Below are 25,858 nucleotides of genomic sequence, written 5' to 3'. Positions count from 1 at the left end.
TCACCGATTCCCCGATTCTCTATTAATTTCCCTCGTCTTTCCTTATTAGTGTCATCATCATCAATAGCAGCTAGCTCAAGCATTATAGCAATTTGATCCCCAAACAAGCGGGACTTTTGTGTAACTTGTTATTTCAGATGGCGAATATTGTGTAGTTAGACATCCCCTTTTTTGTTAGATTGATTGCAAACTTAAGACGCAAAAGGAGTCCTCCAAAAACTGCAGGAAAGTTTTTTTGTTTGCTTGTTTAGAAAATGCTTTTTAAAAAGCATTGTGTGCGTTGGCCCCATGCATATGAGGTCTTGGAAGTTTTTTTAAAGACCTGAGGTTTGGAATTGTTTTGCATTTTTGCAATCCCTACGCGGAAAAGGTGTAGTATATTGGCGTATGCAACCAGGCAATGCTATCAGTAGGAAAAGGATGAGAAATAAGCGTGCACGGAGTTTCTTGCCCAAAGGGGACTTCACTTTAGCTTAGTCAGAATTTTTCAACTCCAGCCCCTCCCCCATTTTACATAGCTTTGCCTTTCTTGTACAACGTTCTGTGAAACGTTAGCCACCATTTACCCAATTAAATGCCTGATCCTAGAGTGTTTGCATGCCTCACTGCTGTAATTTGCTTCCCGGAAAACATGCATAGGATAACCTAACAGTGCATAGTAGGAGTCAAGCAGCACCTTTAAGACCAACTAAGTTTTATTCAGAATGTAAGCTTTGTTGGCTTTAAAGGTGAAACTTGACTCCTACTTTGTTCTACAGCTTCAGACCAACACAGCTGCCCACCTGGTTCTAAAAGTGCATGTTTCCTTGGAAGTAAATTCCACTGAAGGGTGGGGCGGGGAGTCAACTCTAAAATTTGCAGGGGAGAGTAGGGGAATATCAGTTCTGTTACTTACAACACCAGTACTTGAAATCTGTTTACACATTCAGCTGCAAATTGGCAGGTGCTGAAAAAAGTAGAAAGATGGTCCAGACCAAAGATCTGAAGTCCAAAATCCAGTTTCTTGCAGAGGTCAGCAAGATCTCATCTTGAAGCTCCAAACAGAACAGGCCCCACCCCTATCCAGAGTCTGCTAATCAGAATTTAGAGTCTCATTTAACTATTGTTGCTAACAGCTATTAATAGAACTATCATCCATGGATTAGTCTAGTTCCCATTCAAAAGCAACTAGTGGCAATCACTTTATTTTGTGACAATCAATTCCATGTTTATTATGCTTTTGGCTCTCCATCCTGAGTCTACCAAACATCAATTTCATTGGACATCCCACATTCCTGTGTTATGAGAGGGTATTGAATAATTTCTCTCTGTCCTGTACAGGCCATGCACCAATTTTATGAACTTCTGGCATGCCTCTTCCCCACTTAGTAATGATGTAGGTGCATGTGTGAATCAGACTTCAAGTGTGTGAATTGAATCCATTCAAAAGTGTAGCATTTGAGATAATGTAACATGGTGTTCACCCTGACCACCATGGCCCAGGCTAGTCTGATGTCGTCAAATCTCAGAAGCTAAGTATGGTCAGCCATGGTTAGTGCTTGAATGGGAGACCACCAAGGAAGTCCAGGGTCATTATGCAGAAGTAGGCAGTGGCCCAGCTAGCCTGATCTTATCAGATCTCAGAAGCTAAGCAGGGCTGGCCTTGGCTAGTATTTGGAAGGGCGACCTCCAAGGAATGCCAGGGTCCTGATGCAGAGGGAGTGGCAAACTGCCTCTGAAACATCTCTTGATTAAAAAACAAGTCTATCTTGTCACCTAGTGGTGCATAATGCTAAAAGAGCTAGAACTTCTGGCTGCCAGACAATCTTAGGATTTCCTGGCTATACTACACACAATGCATCATCATCATCTGGCAGTGTGGTAATATTACCAGATCCTAAGATTGTCTGGCAGTCAAAATTCTAGCTCTTGTAGCATTATGCACCACTATGTAGTGAGCTAGACTTTTTTAAAGGCAAGAGACATTTCAGAGGCAGTTTGCAGTTGCTGCCTCTGCGTCATGCCCCTGGTATTCCTTGGAGGTTGCCCTTCCAAATACTAACCAAGGCCAGCCCTGCTTAGCTTCCAAAAACTGACAAGATGGGGCTATCCTGGGCTATCCAGGGCAGGGCAGGGAGTGGGACATAAATGAAGTAAACAAATAAACAGGCATTTTAAAGTGTATAAATGCAAGGATTGATCACATTTTTTACTTCACCCTTTGTCCAAGGAGTTCAGGGTAACCACATATGGTTCTCCCCTAGTCCATTTCACACTCAGGACAACTTTGTGAGGTAGATTAGGCTGAGAGATAGTGACTTGGCACAAGATTACCCAGTGGCAAATCACCTCTATTCATCAGTTGGTTGTGTAAGATCCTTGACCATTTTGGGGATACTCTTCATGTCTCCCAGTTCAAGGGGAGCCTCCAGTTTGCAGACTTTTCTAGTCATTGGTGTATCTTGAATTAAGCCTGTATCAAATTCCAGCTTTCCAGCTGGTAGGAAAATACCCTGATGTGGTAATTTTGATATCCACTTGATTGAGTAGGTCCATCATTCCCAAGCATTTTTGTACGTATACCGGTAATTTAAGTAAGCAATATGATTTCCATTTAACACAGGACATAATTAGGGCTGTCACCCGATTAAAGAAATTTTAATCAATCTTACACATTTTAATCTATCCATTTAATGTGAGAGATATGTGGAGTATGCCCCAATGTAATTTTTTTCCTCTACTGCAGCTGTAGAAAGCTCTGAATTTGATTCAAACATTGAACAAGTTGTCTTAACCTCTTTTACTGTTCTTATTGCAGTATTTAATGCGTGAATTATTAAACTACTTTTCAGTATATCTTTTGGTATAGTTAAAATGGTCATTAGGACATAGAACCTGTTGTTAATTTATTTGAATCCCACCACTGGTATCAAGCATAAAGTCCACCTTCCAAAGTAGCCATTTTCTTCAGGTAAACTGATTTCTATTGCCTGGAGGTCAACTGTAACCTCAGGAGATCTCCAGGCAATACATGTAGGTTATCAGCCCTAACTGCTAACCTACATGTTGATTGTTCTTTATTCATGCATTGAGTAATTCTTCTGCTACATTCAGTAAAGGTAGAGCTGAATGTGTGATTGAACTCTGACTTTATCCAGGTACTTGTCCCCAGTTTCATTGTAAAGTAAATGTACATTGTCTCTTCCTTACAAATAGTTGTACACATGTACATGCGGGTATATGTATGTTCACTGCCACGTGTGAACAGGGTTCATGTCATTAGAGTTACCCAATTTATTGTGCCTCCAAATTAGGGTTGCCAGCTCCAGGTTGTGAAATACCTGGAAATTTGAGGGTCAGGTGTAGAGACTGGAAGCACACATGGGTTGATCAGAATGTGAAGATTTTTTTTCTGTGGTTCTGCACAATGTTATGCAAATAAAGAGTACCGGCTGACAGAGTCAAAACACACACTTTCTCTCTCTGTGGTTTTAAGCAGGGGTTGTTCAGTAGAAAAATAGGTGACAGAGCTTATTAGCATAACTCATTAGCATATACCGCTGCCCCCAGCCAAAAGCAACACAATGCAAGAAAGGAGAGCCCTGAGCGAGCAAGGCTTGCTTGGACTGCTAGAGATCCAGCCAGCCCAAGCAGGCCTCACTCACCGGGGTTTTTTCCTGGGCTGCACCCCCCCCCCCCCAGTCAAAAGGCCAGCAAGCCAGCAGCTGCCCAAAATCACATAAGTAGAGAAAGGGTGGCACAGACTTCTCCAGGGGTTAATGAGGGCTGCTGGGGGCATGGCAAAGCCCCTGGTGGCTGGCTGGCTGGCTGCTCTCCTAATCCAGGGATTGTTATGCAGCTGCACCTACTATTCAATAGACAAGGTAGGTGGGAAGGAAGAGGGGGAGCTGTCAGAAAGGCTCAGGAGCTGTGCTCCTGTGAGCTCCTGCTGAATATGAGGTCTGGTTTTAAGGCAAAGTAGTACAGAGGGGGAATTATACAACCACTAACCTCATCCTGTTGCAGAGTAAGATTAGAGTCCAGTAGGACCTTAAAGATCAATGAGATTTCCAGAGTGTAATCTTTCAAGGTCAAAGCTCCCTCCATCAGATATCCTGTTGATCACTTTCTGTGTTGCCTTTAATTATCAATGAACAGGTCTATTCTACTATCAGTTGCATTATTTACGCAATTAAAGGGCAAGGGGTGGATTTTAATTTTTTTTTAATGACTGTTATTAAAGTTGACATAATTTTAAATTTGCTAAAGGGGGGGGGAGGGGGCTAGACAAATGATTTCGGTGGAGGGACGGTGGCTCAGTCGTAGAGCATCTGTTTGGTAAGCAGAAGGTCCCAGGTTCAATCCCTGGCAACTCCAACTAAAAAGGGTCTAGGCAAATACGCATGAAAAACCTCAGCTGAGGCCCTGGAGAGCCGCTGCCAGTCTGAGTAGACAATACTGACTTTGATGGACTGAGGTCTGATTCAGTATAAGGCAGCTTCATATGTTCAGCTATATGTTCATATGTTCATTTCCTTGAATGTGTATAGCGTCTAGGCTGTTTTGTGTTTGTATTGTGCATGTGATCAAACAGCCACTGAAGCCCAGCAGATATGGGGTTAAGCCCAACCTGAGATATTTTTGTTCAAAACTCTGCCCTTCAGTTTCTGATTCACTGATTTGCCTTATTATTGTGCCAACGACCCTTTGCCCCTGATACCATTATGTGAACAGGAACCCACCTTGCAGGTTGTTTGGAGTCAGGACAAACAAATCATTATGAAGTGCATTGTATATGAAAGCTTTTTTGTGAATTGTTTGTACTTTAACTGCAAGTAGTTCATTCCACTGTTAGCTTTTTAAAAAACTGAAAAGCCATTTACTCACAATTTTAGAGTCCTTTTGCTGAATCTTTGTAAATATTGATAACAATAACAGAGAAAATAACATCAGATTGCATTGCAATGCCGTCTAAAGGATTCAGAGAGCTAAGAGAAAATTTTGCTAGTGCTGTTTTTAAAGTTATGCACATTACAGCATCTGAAGAAGGAAAGTGGGGGGTGGGCATTCTTTTTCCTGGTCCCAACCAGATTTTAAACTGTTGGGGGATTTCAAGGTCCAGGAAATTGCCTGGAATCCCCACTAATGTTCTATGGGCTGGACTGAGACTGGCAAGAGAGATTTCACAGACAGAGACAACGAAGACAGTGACTTTACCTTAGAAACTATTCATGGACTCTTGTTAACCATAATGCAAAAGTTTGCACAGTCTTCTATTTTATTCAGCTAAATACAAAGATAACCAAATTTCGCAGAGTTTGTGTCAAAACAGTTCACGTATATTAGGGTTTGTAGAATCTTTCGGGCTCAAGTGCACTTGAGCCCGAAAGATTCTACAAACCCTAATGATGTTACCAGCCGTGAAAACCTGAAATCTTTGATAGTTTACATATACTGACCAACAGTAAAGAGATCTCTTGGGTGCCAGCCTGAGGGTCCAAACAACCAACAGAGAGGCAACCCCAAAATTAACACCTTTTATATTCGTTTTGTTTGCTCCTACACAAGACACCACAATGTTTACATAAATGAGGGTAGAGGAAACAGTGATATATCGCTATCTAGCTTTGTACATGCAACCCTATAATCTTAAATACATAGATAATAACCTCGGAAGTTAATTAATATCATTAAATTAGCTTAAATATTACACTCCCTTTTCTGACGGGTCATTTATCTCTTTAATTTTACCAGTATTACCCCTTTGTCAACCATTCATAAAATAAATTCCAATTTTTATCAACATATTTCTTAGGATTTGTTCTTAACAGATTGGAAAATTTATCCATCTCAGCTGTGTCCATTATCTTTACAATTAACTCATCCATTGTTGGCATATCTTTCCTTTTCCAATACTGGGCTAACAAAATCCTCGTCGCAGTATTGACGTGGACTATCAAATGTTTCTCAGCTTTACCCAATTTATCTGGCAATAAGTTCAGAAGGAAAAGCTCTGGCTTAAAAGAAATGACCATTTTTAACATTTTCTGAAGCAGTTCATGGACTTTCGTCCAGAATTTCTTAACTTTTTTACAAGACCACCATACATGAAAATATGTTCCCAAATTACTCTCACAACATTTATTAAACAAACCTGGAAACATCTTTGCTAGGTTTGCTGGAGTCATGTGCCACCTATATATCATTTTATAAATATTCTCTTTAAAAGATACCAACTTAGTGATCTTTATATTTGTTTGCCAAATTTGTGACCGTTGTTCCAGATGTATTGTATGGCCTATATTCCTAGCCCGTTTAATCATTACATCTTTTACTTCCTCATCCTGCATCTCCAACTGCAGGAGATGGCTGTATAATTTACTTATCTGTTTTATTTCTGTCTTCAAAAAGAGCTTATCAATCTCCAGTTCTTTCAAGTGGAAACCCTTCTCTTTATCCTTATTATATCTGGATTTTAGTTGGGCCGCTCTCCACCAATCCAAAAAAATATTTTGCTCTGCCAGTTGTATATTTGATCTCATATTCCCATCTTCGTTCAATAGCGTTGCATATGTTAGAGGAATCTCGTGAATTGATATATGGGGCTGTGTACAGGCCTCTAATGGAGCCACCCAACTCAGAGTCTTATCATATAAATATCTTCTCATTTTTTCCCACATTATATATAAAGACTTTCTTATAAGATGATTCTTAAAATATTTGTGACCCTCTATATTATACCAGATAAATGCATGCCAGCCAATTTTTCAATCGTCAACAACCTCTTGTTTTCTAATTTGATCCATTCCTTCAACCAAATCAGTATATTTGCTTTATAGTAGTTAGGTAAAGTTAATCCTCCTCTATCCATGGAGTCCTGCATAAGTTTATGTTTTATTCTTGCTTTCTTTCCTTGCCATACCAGATTACTAATTAGTTTATTTAAAGAATGGAAGAAGGCCTTATTTAACTGTACCTGGATAACATGAAATAAAAATATTATTTTAGGGAGGCGCAAAAACATTTTCAGTGCCAATTCAGGAATTTAAATGTAAATGTAAATGACAGTCAAAACAATGGAGCAAGACAGAAGTGAAGGCGCATTGTAATGTAGATGACCACATTTGAAAGCACAGGATTACTGGATCTTTTGCCCAGTGTAAAATCAGCCTGTTTGGGATAATGCAAACTATGTGGAGGGCACTGTTCAGCCAGTTACAGGGTGTTTCTGAGAAGCAGGCAGAGTTGAACTGCAATGTTTTCTGGAACCAAACCAAAGCCTATTCTTACTAGAATATAGGCCTTAGCATCTTTAGAGAGTATAGTGAGAAGAACAGAAAATCTTATGTCTCCATCCAAGTCAAAATTCTGCCACAAAACTTTGCAGAATGAATACTACTAGCAATTCACAGGCAAAAACAGAAATATGTGTATAACACCCATTTTTTTTAAAAAAAAAAGAAATGCTAAATATGCATTTTGAAACAATATATGTATAGCTTGATAGATCATACCAGTGGTCCATCTAGTCCAGCATGCTTTTTCATACAGCAGCCAATCAGTTGCTTGGGGGTGGGGGCAAACAAGGAACATAGGCCAAGGCCTTTTTCTGCTGCCACCTCCTAGCACTGGTATTTAGAGGTTTGCTGCCACTGTATATGGAAAATTCCTTCAGCAACTATAGTTAGTAGTCACTGATGAACATCTCCATTTAAGGCTGCCAAACTCCTGCCAGGAGTGGGAGATCTCCTGCCCAGGAGGGCCCCAACTCACCGGCAGGGAGCAGGCTGCTGGGGGGATTCCCACCCCCAAAGCACCCCATCAGTGCACACCGTCCCCAGCACAATGATGTTTCCCAGAAGTGATGTCACTGCACTGGGAACTTCATGCTGGGACGCTCTAGGACTCACACTAAAACTCTAAGGTACCATAGAGTTTTACCACAATTCCTAGAGCATTTCTGGTGTGATGCTCTAGGAATTGTGGTAAAATTCTGGTACCATAGAGTTTTTAGCTCAAGTCCTAGAGTGTCCCAGCATGAAGTCCCCAGTGTGATGATGTCACTTCCGGGTGACATCATCGCATCATGCACGTGAAGCCCTCCTCCACAGCGGCAGAGGTACGTGACAACCCTACCTTCATTATACTAAATGCCCCCACCCATTAATAGGCTTTCTATTTGCCCATTAACAGTGGCTAACCTCCGCCCTCAGCTATTTGATGAGTGGGAGAAAAAAAGGAGGGAGTAGTATTGATGCCTATCCTCTAGAAATTTTCCCTGATCTCTATGGTAGAAACCATAAAGATTAGAGAGATCTCTACAGCATCACCTGGAAATGATATAATATCCCCCAAAGTCCCACCCAGAAATGATAACATTACCTCTGTGACACTCTAGAAATTCCCCCAGTCTCTATGGTCTACGGTGTCACAGACCTTACATTCCTTGACACTCCACCCTCCTCAGCAATGCCCCAAATCTCCCAGTATTTGCCAGTGAAGGGCTGCCAACACAACCCATTATATATCTCCTCAATAAGATCTAGTAACTTCGGACCAGGGCCAACTGGGAAAGTCAATTGGGCCAAAAAATGAGCTCAAATTTAAAATCTTTTTTTGGCATTTGTTTTTATCTACATTATGTGTTATCTTTTTATTTTATTTGGAAAGGAAAGGAAGTTGTAAATTTATTGGCAATCAACGACACTGATTCTAAAAAGCTGAGCAAGAAAGTGTCTAAATACAATTGCTGAACAAAGGGAAAATAAACATTACTAATAAATTTCTTCATTCTGTTGTTTATTTACTTCATTTATAGCCATCCTTTCTCAAAGAAGTAGTTAAAACAGTAGTTTTAAACAAAGTAGCTAAAACAAAGAATAGTTAAAGACACTCAAAGAAGCAGAGCAAGTAATTTTAATTTTTTCAAATTCCTATTTCTATTCTTTTTGTGAGTTCCCTCTTGAAAGCCATATTTTCTTCAAAAGGCCTATATACTTCTCCCTTCTTTTCCAACCTATAAAGAACAAAGCAAGCTTATCACTCACTCTCCTCCTCCTGAATCCCAGAGGACTCTCTCCCATATACCAAGAAATTCTTTCTTTTAGGCACATCCTATCCCTTGTGTCAAGCGTCTTGCTTCTGCTGGGAACATGATTTACTGTATTGATTCCCAGTGGGAACCTAAGGCTAGTGAGCAAACTCCCCTCCCCCCAGCTTTTGTCCTATCTGGAAAGGTTTTTCAGACTAAATATTGGGCATCAGCAGAGGGTGAATTAATTCCCCCCCCAGCTGAAGTAGTAAGTGTGTACATTACCTATGAGTTGTGGTGTCACTTCACATAGACTAAAGAACTGGTACAGTCCCAGGAGGGTTGTATTGTGTTCCTGGCTTGTGTGTGTTTTAAACAAGCCAGAATGTATGAACTTTCACGTTCAATGCAAATTGTCTTTGTGACGGAACCGGCCCGATTCTGCCTTCAGACCCGGTCCCGTCAACTCCCTATTGAGTCGCCAACTCCTGGAGGGAGCTATTTCTCCTCCTGCCCCTTGGGCTCGCTGCCACCACCTGCTCAGTCCAGGGGTTCAGATTGAGAGGATCAGGACTCCCAATCCCCCTCTCCAGCTATGAGGCCAGGCCTCAAGGTCCTCTGCCACCCTGTACTTGGGTTTCACAGAGACCTCAGCACTTCTTTGGGGCACCCCTGGAGGATTGGCACCTTATCCAACTGCATGCCTTCCCCCTTCCCCAGGGCCCCCTTTATAAAGCAGCGTGGTCTGAGCGGTCGGGGATCTATATGGTACAGAGTTTGACTGCCAGCACTCAAAACAGAAAAAAATATTTATTTACAAGAGAAAAAGAAAGGGAAAGAAAAACAAAACAAAAACAGTTGCCTATAAGAAGTTAGCACAGCACAGCACACGCACAGCAAACACATGACATAGAAAAGTTGTTATAAACGCATCCTACTGTCCCTGGTCTAAACTTGCCCCGCCTTGGGGATGACTTACTTGGTCTGACTGCCTGGGGACCTCATTTTCCTGCGTAAATAGGCCTCTTCCCCAGGCAGGAGCTCCCAGGCTCACATCCTTCTCCTTTGAGCGCTAGCTGAGAACTGCCTTCTCTTCCTGCTAACTCCAATCCCAAGAACAAAAGAACTTCCTGCCTCTCTAGGAGACTTTCCCCCTAGTGTTGTTGGTTTGGCTCTGGAAGGGAGGGGGGGCAACAGAGGGAGGCTAGGCCAAAGCCTGCTTAGGAGTTTCATGTTTTCCCTCCCAATGAAGCACCAACATTGACTACAATGGCGTTTCTCCACAGTCTTCATTTGTTTTATTATTTTAATTCATTTCCATTACAGTATTTACACATACAGATGAAACTGTCTCCTAGTTAGTCAGACAGCTGGTCTATCAAGGCCAATATCTTCTCTGACTAGTGGTCAGGGTCTCTCCCATTGCCTACTACTTGATCGTTTTAACTGGAAATGATTGAACCCAGGAGCTCCTGCATACAAAGCAGATTCTCTACCACTAAGCCTTGGCCCCTCCCCCAAGTAAAGAACCTATGGAACACACATTTCTACTGTAGTGTTATTTGGGTTAGATCCTATGAATTTGCTTTTTCAGCCCTGGCCCCAACTTGGTAGAACTCTCTGCCTTGTAACATCTGTGCCCTGCAGGACCTTGCTCAGTTCTGCAGGGCATGTAAAATGGAGATGTTTCACCAGGCCTACACTTAAGGACAGCAATGTTTCTTAGTATGGCTTCCATCTGACATTATCGATCCTAGTATAGTGATCCACCCTTTGGAGGGAGCAAAATTATACATATGCCCAGAGGTGGGGGGTTTTGTAGAAAAAGTCCAGCATGAACTTATTTGCATATTAGGCCACACTCCCTGGTATTACCATTGTTTCACACAGGGCTTTTTTGTAGATAAAGCCCCAAAGGAACTCATTTGCATATTAGGTCACATCCCCTGATGCTGAGTCAGCCAGAACTGTGTTCCTGTGCATTCCTGCTCAAAGAAAGTCCTGATTACGCCCCTGATTATCTGGAGTAGTTATACTGTTTTTATCTGTTTTAACTACTTATTATTTTCTATTTATTGATATTAATTATGTTGTACACCTGCCTGAGCCCTCTGGAGGTGGGTGGTTTATAAATTTAGATGATGATGATGCCTTCACCCAGCACAATGGCTCTTACTTTAGCAAAAGGAGCTTTGCTGCAGGAGCACATACCGGTACTTCTTTTGCAGGAGGAAAGGTTATTATAATAGAGGAAGGTCCAAAATTAGCATAACAAATTCATAGGGTCCAACTCTTTGTTTTTCAGCTAGTTAGGACTGTGCCCCTTATAAAGGGGGTTTTCTGGTTTTAGACCCAGAAAGGAATCCTCTTTGCCAAATTTCAGATAGATAGGAGAAAAGGTCTGTTTTACAGACCATTAAAAGGAAAACACATAACTGCAAAACACAGGGAAATACATTAAACAAAAGTCATTCATTCTCATTTATTCATTCAAATGCTATATTGTGGATGTGGCAAACTTCTGTTTTGCTGTGATTTTTAATTCTTAAATTTTGTTTTATAGTGTATTGCCAATCCACTGTTAAACTTGAATAAACTTGACTTGACATACATTCATTCATTCATTCATTGTTATTCCCATTCATTTTTGTTACCCAAATGAATATAACAAATGGGACTTTTTTGGTTAATTTTTCATTACTTTGGAAACAAACACACATCCCTATTTCCTCCCCATCACTAGACGACTGCAACACCAGATGCTGGGGGACAAGAGTCATTCACCCACAATCAAACCCCACAGAAAGCTTTCCCGCCACCTCCCTTAATACAACAATTTTCACCTGAGGATGTAGCATTTGAAGTGATCTCCGTCCTCATGTGAAAAACTCCATTGATTGGATCACAGTGATATTGAAGACACTAATCTTGTCCAGAGCTGTTCTGAGGATAAAATAGGGTGATTCATATATATGCCTGCACTCCTTAGAGCAGAAAGACTTAAAAAATAGTTAAGAAACAGAAGCAAATAAATGTAGCAGCACTCACACCAAAGTATAGTTGGAATATATGATAGTATCGGTAGTTGGTCTGTCAATACTGCTGGTTTGTTAGGGAAACCAACAGCTTTGACTTTTAAACAACTTACAATCTAGCATGATGCATTCTAAGTCTGATTTTTTTGATGCAGAAATTTGCTCCAGTACTGCAGCATTCAGCAAAACTGATTCTCCCACGCTTTCTATCAGTCACAAAGAGAAAATAAGCATTAGGCAATCTTCCTTTGGAGCTGTTATTATTTTTTTTAATACAGAAAGCAATTCCATCTATAAGCCAGCTTTCCCCATTACCATTCTTCAGTGCCCCTTTCAGCCTTCGTTGTGTCTATGCTTAATTCCATCTGACAGGGTTGAGGGAAACTCACATAGCCCTGTATTTTTCCCCCCCTGAACGAGTTAGGAGAAAATAATGCAGGTTTCTTCAAAGCAATTTATATTCATTGTCTTGGAGGGACTGTAATGATAGGCCCATCATGTTTTCCCCCTTGAAATATAATCACCTTTTTATTCTGATGGTGGGACTATAATTGGTGTGAATAAATTCTGCTTTCTATAATACATCCCATCAAAAACACTGGCTCCAATTCTTGAGTTTCTACCTGTTGGCTATCAAGTCCTTCCACCACCACCTTGCACACCTTTATCCTATTAAAACATTTCATCTGTCCCAGGAGGACCCAGCCACATCCTTTGGTTTATCATAACATCCAGGGCAATGATTTTCATTTGACCAAGAGACTCTTTTACAGATCTTAGGTAGACATCAGAAGGCTCCAGAAAGCAGAAACAAAGTACTAACAAAATACTGTTCATTATAGATGAATATTGTATTCCAAATGGTTAGAGAGGATATTGGATGAATGAGGAGCCAGGCATATTTATTTTCCAAATCAAGATTACTTTCATTAGTGGTCTTGCTAGGGATATACTCAGATAGATATGTTTCATGTTTGATTCATTTTATAAAAGCTGTTTTCATTTTTGTCTTGTTTCATTCCCATTGGTTTCAGTGATAAATACAGGTCCACTTGCAACTCCACCACCACCCCCTGCCTTAAAAAGCAAACACACACACAAAATTAGCAGTTATACACCTGACCCTAGGGAGCTTCCTTATTTATTTCCAGTCCTGCTTTTGCCCTCTCTTCAGTCAATTGACCCTTTGTGATGGTTTTGAACTATTTTTACAAACTTTTGTACAACAGACTTGAGTGTTGGGCTCTTCTGTGTAATTATTCTCCCTAGCCTGACAATCTAATTTAGACCTGGGTGGTAGAGTAATTCATCAAAGCTCACTCAGGAACATACTCTGGCTATAATCTATGTTCTGTTCCTTGTTCTTTCAGGCTCAATAGTCTTTTGGAAACCTGGTAGCAAAGAAGGCAAACTGGAACCTAGGGTTGCCAAGTCCAATTCAAGAAATATCTGGGGACTTTGGGGATGGAGCCAGGAGACATTGGGGCGGAGCCAGTAGCAAGGGTGTGACAACCATAATTGAACTTCAAGGGAGTTCTGACCATCACATTTAAAGGGACCAAACATCTTTTAAATCCCTTCCCTCCATAGGAAATAATGAAGGATAGGGACACCTTCTTTTGGGGATCATAGAGTTGGACCTCCTGGTCCAATCTTTTTGAAACTTGAAGGGTATTTTGGGGAGAGGTACTGGATGCTATGCTGCCTCAACCTCAAAAAACAGCCCCCCCAGAGCCCCAGATACCCGCAGATCAAATTTCCATTATTTCCCATAAGAATAAGTCTCCATAGGGAATAATAGAGTTCCCTCCCCCCGTTTTCTCTCTCTCACTCACACACACGCTTAACTGTCTCTGGTGCAAGTGGGCAGCCATGTTGGTCTGAAGCAGTTGAACAAAGCAGGAGTCTCTGGTGCCTGCACAACCAGGTCTGGAAAGTACAGGGTCTACGCTGCTCTTTTACACACACACTCACTTGTCCGAAAGGAAAGCAAAACAAACAGAGGGGCTGCTCTCTCACAAGGTCTGCTGTTGCTAACCCTTCCCCATGAAGTACTTCCTGCTCCAATTTAAAGGCACACACACATTTTAAAACTATACCTGTTTGCAGGTCCTGTCCAAGATCCAGAGGTACAGGGTGGCTGTGGGGGAGGAGCTTCCCCCACCGGCCAGTTGGCTGGGGAAAGCCTGTAAAACTGGGAATCCCTGCTGGGACCTGGGGATTGGGAAGCCTAAGGGGAAGGGAAGGGGCAAAGAGAAGCTGCTGCGATGGAGATGGGTGGGAGGGGAAGGGAAGGGGCGAGGAGAAGCTGCTGTGATGGGGCTGGGTGGGAAGAGAAGGGAAGGGCCGCCATTTTCCCCCCGCTTCCGGATTTTTGGTGAGCGGGGGAGGAGGCTTCAAATCAGGGGGTCCCCGCCCGGGGCAGGGGATTGGGAAGCCTACTGGGACCATGTATGGTGTGTATGAAGGACAGAAATGAGACTCTGGACCAAGCCTGGGGGGTGGGGTAAAGTGGGGAATGACAGATTTTTTAAAAAAATTAAAAAAACTAATTCAAGAATTTCAGGAAGGAAATGCCTGACTGACAATTTTCTTTTGAAGTAAAGCAAGAATTTACCTGAGAGACTATGAGAAGGATGTAGTTGTGTCCTCCATATCTTCATCACACAACCTACTGAGCTAAAGGAAGTTGGGTGAGGGTCATCAGAGTGACTTGGTAGCTTGGCAGCCACAAGTATGAAGATTCTTCTCACACCAACGTTCATGTTCATCTCAGTTTAAAGAATTCTCAGAAATGCTTCCATATCATGAAGACTCATCAGGCTCCATTCCCATTAAGATTGGATTGGATAGTTGTCCATTGTTTTCCATGTGGAGAAAATAGCAGATCTTCCTGAGTGAATATGTTTTTACCAAATGTAGGACAAGGTGTGATAAGGGACACAGGTTTTCTGAAGCGCCTTTGGTTTTTTAACCAAATGTACTCACTTATGAGTAAAAGTTGTCCTTCCAAAGTGTCTGTCTGTCTACTGAGGTGCCCACCTGTTCGTCCAATTGTGTTGCAGAGAAATAGTAGCAGTTCTTAACTGAGGTTATTCTTTTTAAAAAAAATGAAGCTCATGTTGTGTCACAATTGTTTTATGGGATGGGATGCATGGTCTCTCTTAGCAGAATAACTTAGGGAAAGGAAAGAAAGTCTAATTATCCAAACTTAAGAAAAAATGTGACATTACCCGAAATCTACAAAAATGTAGAATACAGGTAACACACTGAGACCAACCAGAAAAGCCAACAGACCAAGACTGCATTTTTTTAAAGAAGAAAACTCTTTAGAAGTACAGAAAAGGATGGACAGAAGATAAAAACAAACCAATAGGGGTATGCACCAAAAAAATCATTTTACTTCCATATCCAGGGCTCAGAGGGAATCTGCAATTGCATAAGTTTGTGGAGGATACTGCTGGTTTGGGTTTTAAATATCAGTAATATTTCAGGTTACTGTGCTTCATGATCATTACTTTCAGTGGGAAATCTATTGGGGGGCCTAGGTCAGCTGTTTATAAATACAATGGTAATTTGCACAGGACCAAATTTAAATTTAAAGTCCCCCCCCTCCAAGTTTCAAATGCATTGCGCCAAAGGTTCAATTTTACAAGCCCCCGAATAAGCGTTTCTCAGTGCACAGCAGTTCTCTTCAGTGATTTCAACTGAGGAGAAATGGTGCTGCCCCCTGGCATTTTTTTTTTTTTAAAAACCCTGCCTGCATCCATATCATTTTCCTAACCTTATGGTTATTGGCTGACAATAAAAACATTTTACCTTTTCACTGAAAACTCTGAGTTTGCCCTTCTTCCTTGTTCTGGTGAGTTTTTCTGGGAGGAGGGCTGGAGTAGCTGTTGTTCAACCAACAGAGTTGCTGTTGTTCAATTTGCAGGGGAGCTAGTACTCTCTATCCACTGAAGAACACTTGGGTTTCAAGCAAACTGGACAAATTTTAGGAGCCCCTGAACAAGGTACCCTCAGTTCAACCAGTTATAGAGGGGGCGAAAGGATCCCCACCTCCACAAAGAAGGGAAGGAGAAAAAATGGCAGCTCTCTGCAACTTGTCTGAAAATGTCAAGAGAGTGCAATTGCAATAAAAAAGGCAAACGCCATGCTGGGAATTATTAGGAAGGGAACTGAAAACAAATCAGCCAGTATCATAATGCCCCTGTATAAATCGATGGTGCAGTCTCATTTGGAATACTGTGTACAATACTGGTCACTGTACCTCAAAATGGATATTATAGCACTGGAAAAAGTCCAGAAAAAGGCAACTAAAATGATTAAAGGTTTAGAACACTTTCCCTATGAAGAAAGGTTAAAACGCTTGGGGCTCTTTAGCTTGGAGAAATGTTGACTGCCGGGTGACATGATAGAGGTTTACAAGATTATACATGGGATGGAGAAAGTAGAGAAAGGTCCTTTTCTCCCTTTCTCACAATACAAGAACTCGTGGGCATTCAATGAAATTGCTGAGCAGTTGGGTTAGAATGGATAAAAGGAAGTATTTTTTCACCAAAAGGGTGATTAACATGTGGAATTCACTGCCACAGGACGTGGTGGTGGCTACAAGCATAGCCAGCTTCAAGAGGGGTTTGGATAAAAATATGGAGCAGAGGTCCATCAGTGGCTATTAGCTACAGCATATTATTGGAACTGTCTGGGGCAGTGATACTCTGTATTCTTGGTGCTTGTGGGGGTGGGGGGGCAAAGTGGAAGGGCTTCTAGCCCCATTTGTGAACCTCCTTTTTTTTGGCCACTGTGTGACACAGAGTGTTGGACTGGATGGGCCATTGGCCTGATCCAACATGGCTTCTCTTATGTTCTCTTATGTTCTTATGTCTCTAAAGGGTGTGTTCTGTGCTTCTCTGTTGAAAAGATCCAGCTGTAAGGGAGAAATGTCATTGCCTGGGAAATCAGTAGAATCATACAAGTGCAAGCTGCATTGCTTGAATGTGAAAAAAACAGAGACTGTTTGAGGACAGGATGTGATTCCCAAGAATCCCAGATTTGTATTTACATTCTGGAATATCACTGTAACAATCTGACCTAGCAATTTCTGTTTATAACTTCAGCTGGGGAATTTTGTAACGCACACTTCTACAAACTGAACATTAATCCAAGCAGAATCTGAAAAAACAATAAAAACAATATCTCTCCCAAACTTCCAAACCCTGGTGACCAGTTGCACTCCCCTTTACTACCTAGTGGAGAGGAAGACAGAAGAAAGGTTAGCTAGTAGCAATAATGAATCATATAAGTCTGTCAAGAAATAGTCCAGCACAGTAAAAAAAAAAAGATCCATCTGGCCAAGCAAGATGCCTATCCCAGGACATGAGGAGCAGTGCAGCACACAAGTTGCACAAAATGGTTAACTTCCATCTAAAATTTCCCTTCTCTCAGATAAAGACTGTGTGATTGGTCCAGGCAGCTCTCCTGAATAGTCCCAGTCCTAAAACTGTCTGGGAGAAAAGCTGTTGTCCAGAGAATGGGAGGAAGGCTTAATACACCATGTGAACACATCCAGGAAATCTAACTTTTGATATCAGCAGTATCTGACTGGGCTTTAGAGAACATTGGGTGGCACCACTATAGAATGGCTGCTATGGGGAGTACAGCCATCCACCAAATAGCTTCCATAGGTCTTCATTCAGCTATCAAATATTGGAAGGTTCCAAGTCCATGTGTCCTCCTTTGATGAAAAAGGATTGATTTATTTATTTATTTTTTTGCATGGATGCTCCTTGCAGATAGAAATGTGATACCTCCTGGAGGCTTCTTAAGCACCTATTGCTCTAGAGAGATAGAGAAAAGCCAGAATTGATCTTTGCTTAGGGGGGAAATGTGCTGTGGGGGGCGGGGGGGAGAAAGAAATGGGCACAAGAAAGAACATCAGCAGGCACTATGCTGGGGATCACCAGGTGGGTAAAAGGAAGAAGGGATATATGGATGTGAGGCTGGGAGCCAAAAAGTACAACAAACACTCTTTCTCCCACAACACATATAACATCCTGACAAATAGCACAAAAATATTACCAATAGCAGTCATATTTCAGAATATTTTAACTAAAATTCTTTTTTTTTTTTTAGTTCTCCAAAAAGTAATCAGATAAATGAGGCTCTTTAACAGCCGATGATTGAAAGAAAGCTTCCCTGATTAAAGACCAAAGCTGACAGAGTATCAATCACTGTTCCTTTTGATTAGGTACCACACTAATCTCTGTCACAGTATAATGACTGTCTTGGCAAACAGAGTCTGATTGCTCCAGGCAACTCATTTGCATTGATCAAATGAAGTAAGAAAGACAGGAATGTACTTGACTGTACAAGACAAGATGCAAGATGTCTCACTGCTGAACACACAGAGAGACCCAAATCTGGGCAGTATGCCCATTTGTGCATCTATGGAACTCACTGCGAAAGTGAAATTACTTTGTTGTTGTTCACTCGCACAGTCAAGTCTGACTCTTTGCGACCCCAGGGACAAAATCACGCCAGGCCCTCCTGCCTTCCACCTTCCTCCGAAGTCTGCTCAAATTCGTGTTTGTTACATCAGTAACACTGTCCAGCCATCGCATCTTTTGCCGTCCCTTTCTTCTTTTGCCTTCTGTCTTTCCTAGCATCAGGATATTCTCCAGGGAGTGCTTCCTTCGCATATGGTGGCCAAAGTATTTGAGCTTCAGCTTCAGCATCTGACCTTCCAGTGAACAGTCTGGGTTGATTTCCCTTAGGACTGACTGATTTGATCTTCTTGCAATCCAAGGGACTCTCAAGAGTCTTCTCCAGCACCACATCTCAAAAGCATCTATTCTTCTGCACTCAGCCTTCCTTACGGTCCAGCTCTCACAGCCATACATTACTACTGGGAATACCATCACTTTAACTATATGGACTTTTGTTGGCAGGGTGATGTCTCTACTTTTTATTATACTGCCCAGATTCGCCATAGCTGTTCTCCCAAGGAGCAAACGTCTTTGAATTTCATGGCTACAGTCACCATCTGCAGTGATCTTGAATCCCAGAAATGTGAAGTCTGTCACTACTTCCATGTCTTCCCTTCCATGTCTTCTATTTGCCAGCAGTGATGGGGCCAGATGCCATGATCTTAGTTTTTTTGATGTTGAGTTTCAAGCCTACTTTTGTGCTCTCCTCTTTTGTGCTCACCCTCAACCTAAAAAGAAGAAGACTGCAAATTTATACCCCGCCCTTCTCTCTGAATCAGAGAATCAGAGCAGCTTACAATCTCCTACATCTTCTCCCCCCACAACAAACACCCTGTGAGGTGGGTGGGGCTGAGAGAGCTCTCAGAGCAGCTGCCCTTTCAAGGACAACTCCTACAAGAGCTATGGCTAACCCAAGGCCATTCCAGCAGGTGCAAATGGAGGAGTAGGGAATCAAACCCGGTTCTCCCAGATAAAAGTCCGCGCACTTAACCACTACACCAAACTGGCTTTGGTGCTTCCACATGAATGTTTTCCTCCACCTTTGCTTTTATACAGGAGCAGCTTTCTGGGAGGGATTGTTTGTTTGTTTGTTGTTGTTGTTATTAGTAAATCACCTCACCCTGGCCAATGCTGGGCTCTAGGCGATGTACAATGGGCTCTAGGTGATGTATCCACATGACATCATAATCTAATTGTCCCATTGTCGGTGCTCTTCTTCTGAAACCTAGCTTACAACGACAGTCTTTTCTAAACAAATGCAGTCCCAGCCATTTAGCACATTCTCTGGGTGTGAAGGTGCACATTTTGGGGATTTCCCCCACATTTGGCACCATTTTACTTCCAAAAGCATCTCAGTGCTGCCATTTCTGTATTGTGCCATTGGTGAGCTTAAGAAAAAAGTATTGGATATAATGGTATATCACTATAACAATATAGTGCTATAGCAATCACAGATTATTTGAAAGCCCTCAAAAAGCCCTCTAGTGGTGTGGTGGAAGCATAACATTCCCCTGCGGCAACTCTATTGCCAACTGAATGATCCTGCAGTTGCAGCAGCAATGAATGCAGAACAGAGAATCTTTGTCATGTGGATACAGCCTTATATTGAGTCAAACCATTCATATATCTAGCTCTATATTGTTGCCTCAGACTGGCAGCAGTTCTCCATGGTCTTGGGCATAGAACATAAGCCTTTTGAAACTGGAGATGTCAGTGATTATTAAATGTGGGATCTTATACAAGTAACATATGTGCTGTGCCACTGAGCTATGCCCCCTGCCATAAGAAAGAGGAAGAAGAGAACAACATTCCTCTGCTCTGCTCACTATGTTTTAACATCTGGAGTAAGGTAGCAGCTAAAAGACTGAACTATGACTCAAAAAATTCTCAGTTCAAATCTCACCTCTGCCATTGACTTATTAAGAGACCTTTGGCAGAGCATGCTTTCTTAGACCCAGAGTAGGAATATTATTATTGGTCTACCTTACTGGGTTGCTTGCAACAAGAAATCATGTGACATGCTTTGAATACTTCACAAGGCTATACAAATGTTAGGCATGAATATGATGGCAGGTGTTTTGTCATGCCTGCCCTAATTGGTTTTTATAAATAATAATAGACGGTATGATGGCAGGACAGTTCTGCAATGCTTGATTAACACTGGGTCCCTGCAAGAAAGCAATAAAGAACAGTCTGTTGGGGACTGACTAATAATTCCCTATTTCCTTGTCAGATTCTAGAGAGGCAGCCATGTTATTTTGCCGCGGCTCAAACAACAAAGTGTCTTGCTGCACCTTGAATCCGAAAGAGTTTATTGCAGCATAAGTTTTCTGCGAGCTGTAGCCCACTTTGTCTGGTGTAGGAAGTGTTACATTCAATTGAAAAAAGATGTGAACTGCTGTATTGGCCCACGCATAATCTGGAAAAAGGAACAAAATACCTTTTATTGAGGCTAAGCAAAATAACACAACACTTTGTGCAAACTTTTGAGTTCTATAGCATGCTTTATGAGGCAGATGCTGCAAAGAATCTACATAAACCCAGTCTGACAGCTACAGTATGACAGCTGGTGATCTAGCTACCAGGCTAGGTCACAGTGACCTGATCAGCAGACCGGCTTGAGCCGGCAGAAGCCAAGTGATGCAATCTGCTGAGTCAGCACGGCCAGGATTGGCTGCTTGGACTATATATGATCTGTGTGTGCATCACACAGGTCTCTCCCTGTGAGATGGTGGTTAGGCGAAGCACTTTGTCCGTGGAGGTGATATTGTATAGACTGCACAAGAGAGCACTTGTCGTGTATATATGTTAATACACCTTTTGGCACTAGTTGCACGTGTCTGCCTGATTTTCTTTCCTGAAGCCCTGTGTCGGGCAAGTCATCTCCCTCACTCTGCTACTCCCGCTCCGACAGGGTTATGGGCCCAGGGCGGTTCCGCTGCGCGGAGGAGAGAGTTGAGAGTTGAGCTGACTGTGAGTTTGGAAAGAGCCGGAGGCGAGGAACGCCGGTGAAGGACACAGAAGCACCACCGTTCTCTGTTTGAGAGCCAGAGGGACGTCGGCAGCCAGCTGTGAGGAGGAGACGGCACGATGGCTCAGCAACAGCTTGGAGTAGCCGTTGAGAAGCTCACCTCAGCCAACTACGCGGTGTGGAGCCTGAGAATGCAACACTACCTCAAGCGTGAAGGGCAATGGCTGTTCGTGAGTAACCCCCCTGCTGACTTATCTCCTGCCGAGACTGTGTTATCGGATAAGGCACTGGCCAACATAGTGCTGTCTATAGGAGATGACCAGCTGGTTTATGTGCGAGGGAAGGACACTCCCAAGGCTGCCTGGGACGCGTTGAGTGCGGTGCATGTTAGCACCACTGCTGGTTCCCTCATGGCCTTGACAAGGAGGATGTTCCGCACCGTTATGCCGGCTGGAGGGTGTGTGAAAGATCACATCAAACGGCTAACGGACTGTTTCGTTGAGCTGGAGGCAAGAGGCAAGACTGTAGCTCCAGACGACAGAGTGTACATTTTGCTGTCGTCGTTGCCACCTGAGTACACTCCCCTGATAACTTCTCTGGAGACGGTGGACGTAGCGACCCTGACCATGGAATACGTCTGTGCCCACCTGCTTGACTTCCAAGAGAGAATTGCGGCCGTGAGCTGTCCGGGGGTGTCGGCCGGGCAGCGTGCTGTTATCGGTGTGTCCGGGAAGACAGCCAAGAATGAGCCAGCTTTTGCTGCTGGCAGGCGTCCGAAGGTGGAGGAAGTGGAGCCGACTGCGTTTGCAGTCCGTCGCTGCTATGGATGCGGGTCGTCGCAGCACCTGCTCCGAGCTTGCCCTGAGAGGGAGAAGAGGCGGGGGCGTGTGCGGCGAGAGCGGAGGACCGCCAGCCCGTGTGAGGAAGCAACCCGGCTGGTCACGTCTGCAGTAGAGAGCACAGGGTCTGCTTGGATTTTAGACTCCGGGGCAACGAGCCATCTCTGCTGCGAGAAGGAGTTGTTGAAAAACATTGACAGTCCTGAGCATAAGTATGTGAGATTGGCTGATGGGACCACTGCCAATTCTGTTTGCTCAGGCAATGTGGAATTTCCTGCACTGAAATGTATGTTGCAAAATGTGTTGTATGTACCCTCACTGCAGTCTAACCTGTTGAGTGTTAGCACACTGTTTGACCAGGGATACCAGGTGAGATTTGAGAAAACCTGCTGCAAAATCCTGGGAGGTGGGGGAAAGTTGCTTGTGACAGGAAAGAGGGAAGGTAAACTGTATGTGGTCCAGAGTGATTGTGCCCAGGTGGCTCAGGTGTCGAATGAGCCTGTGCACAATAATTGTATACATTTGCTCCATAGGAGACTTGGGCACTGCGGATTTAGGGCGTTAAAGAAAACCCTGGAGCTTGTGCCTAGTTTGAAAGTAAATCCTTGCAAATGTTACTTGGATTGCCAGGTCTGCAAGAAGACCAAAAGCAAGGCGTGTGCTGTTGCTAAAGAAAGCTCAAGGGAAAGCACACGAGCCCTGGAACTAGTCCATTTAGACGTTATTGGCCCATTGCCAAAGAGTCTGTCGGGGAGGAGATACTGCTTGGTGGCCACCGACGACCACACGAGGTACGCGTGGGTTTTCACCATGGTGCATAAGTCTGAGGTGTATAAGACATTCACCAAGTGGGTCAAAGCAGTGGAGAGACAATTAGGGGTTAATCTCCTAGCTGTACAAACCGACAGAGGGGGGGAATTCTTATCTAACCAGATGAAACGTTGGCTGGAGAACAAGGGCATTGCCCACCGTCTGACGAACCCGGCAACGCCCCGAGAAAATGGGCATGGGGCTGTATTGCAGAATGTGATGTATTGCATGTTAGAGGACGCACAACTGCCAATGACCTATTGGGCAGAAACCATACATGCAGCTGTTTTTTTGCAAAACAGGGTTTGGTGTAATACTGTGAAAAATGTGCCTTACAGGTTACTGTTGAACAAGACCCCAGATTTGAGTTCTTTAAAAGTCTTTGGGTCACGGGCTCGGGTTGGCATCCACTCCACGAGTAGCGGGGAGGGGGATGTCCGGGCAGAGAGCCTAATTTTTCTGGGCTACAAGCCAAGGGCCAGGTGTTATCGTTTCTGCAATAGCAAAAGCAAGATAACACTTAGTCAGAGTGCCCAGTTCAATGAAGAAAGCAGCTGGCCAAGGTTGCACTCCTTGCAGAAACAATTTGTCCTGCTGCCAAGTAGCGATAACGATGTTGGAGCGCAGCCCAGAACTCCAGCCCAGGAGGTGGCACCCAGTGGGGCTGGAGAAGGTGAGCCGAATGCTGGCACAGAGCCTGACGAGCAGAGTCAGGAGGCAGAGCCTCAAATGCAGGAACTGGAGGTAAAGTGTGAGAGTCAGGAGGTTCAACACCCAATTACAGGGGCAGAGCAACCAGCCCAGGAGGTGGGAACAGAGCAACCCGAAGAAGACAAAGCTGGTCCAAGCACAGGGCCACGGGTGTCTGCCAGGTCCACCAAAGGCCAACGTCCCGCTAGGTACAAGTGTCCCTATGTCACTCTGACTGTCAATCCAGACCCACCCGGATTTGAGGAAATGTTAAAAGAAAAGGCTAAGAAATGGAAAGCCTGGGTGGCAGAGTGCGAGGCAAGGGAGAAGGAGGCTGAAGCCAAGCGTCTGAAAGAGCTGGCTGAACAGGAACACGATGATGTGTTTTACAATCATGATGAGTTCCTGAACGAATTCCGGAAAGGGTTCCGAGCTACGTAAATATGAACTGTAATGTTGCTGGTGGACATGTATGTAAACTGTGTAAAGTGTTTTGGTGCACTGGGTTTAAATAGATTAGGAGGTGTGTTGGAGCAAGAATCTACATAAACCCAGTCTGACAGCTACAGTATGACAGCTGGTGATCTAGCTACCAGGCTAGGTCACAGTGACCTGATCAGCAGACCGGCTTGAGCCGGCAGAAGCCAAGTGATGCAATCTGCTGAGTCAGCACGGCCAGGATTGGCTGCTTGGACTATATATGATCTGTGTGTGCATCACACAGGTCTCTCCCTGTGAGATGGTGGTTAGGCGAAGCACTTTGTCCGTGGAGGTGATATTGTATAGACTGCACAAGAGAGCACTTGTCGTGTATATATGTTAATACACCTTTTGGCACTAGTTGCACGTGTCTGCCTGATTTTCTTTCCTGAAGCCCTGTGTCGGGCAAGTCATCTCCCTCACTCTGCTACTCCCGCTCCGACAGTATTGGCCCACGCATAATCTGGAAAAAGGAACAAAATACCTTTTATTGAGGCTAAGCAAAATAACACAACACTTTGTGCAAACTTTTGAGTTCTATAGCATGCTTTATGAGGCAGATGCTGCAAAAGTTTTAAAAATAAAGGGTGATTCTCAAGTCTGATTTTATGACCTGTCATACCATATTTAGGTGTTGGAGGCTGGCAGGTTCACAGTTTGATTGCTGTAGGTGTTTGATTCCAGCACTTGCATTCTGGGAAGAAGAAACAAACAATGGAGGGCCATCTCATTTTCAAAAACAGAGTCCTTCAAGAGTCATCAACAGGGCTTTTTTGGTAGAAAAGCCCAGCAGGAACTCATTTGCATATTAGGTCACGTCACACCCTCTGATGTCACCATTGTTAGTCCACACTCCCTGACACCTAGCCAGCTGGAGCGGTGTTCCTGTGCATTCTTGCTCAAAAAAAGCCCTGGTCATCATCCCAACCCCATGTGAGAATCATGGTTCTCTCTGCAAGCTGGGAATTCAATTGGCTTTTACAATGCTTCACAAAAGAGTTTCAAAGACAGAGTTCAGTAAGCTGAGTTGAAATTCATGCATATATTTGATACTATCAGACTGGAACTCAGCAGACACAGTGGGTGGTTTGGTAACAACTTCCATTTTTGAAATTATTATGTGGACTAATATTTCTCTACTTGAGGTTTATGTACACTATGTAGATTCATCCTACTTTGCTACTTCATCAGCAATTGGGAGCAGTCCACACCCATGCCAACTGCATTGTTGACTAGGCTGGATCTTGCTTTCATTTGTGTTTGCAACATAGAATAACACACCTTTTTTTGGAATGGAGGATCTTTCAGTCTTCCTTTCCAGTGCTAGTCTCTCTGCTATTTATAATTTTGTTTGTGTGTGTGTATTCTTGACCTGCAGCTCCTACTTCTTGAGCAAGCTTGGACTGATAGAGCAATTTGAAGAGTGTCTACTAGGGCTAGTCTCTTTCTTTTGTACACTATCTATTGCTTTCAGTCTTTATTGTACAAGCAACAGGGATCAATATGCGTTAACAGCTGTCAGTTCCAATAAACAGTTA

Source organism: Heteronotia binoei, chromosome 2 (genome assembly GCF_032191835.1).
Source record: "Heteronotia binoei isolate CCM8104 ecotype False Entrance Well chromosome 2, APGP_CSIRO_Hbin_v1, whole genome shotgun sequence".
In the NCBI taxonomy this organism is placed as follows: domain Eukaryota; kingdom Metazoa; phylum Chordata; class Lepidosauria; order Squamata; family Gekkonidae; genus Heteronotia; species Heteronotia binoei.
The sequence above is the reverse complement of the archived record's forward strand: the minus strand, read 5'-3'. Positions refer to the sequence as shown.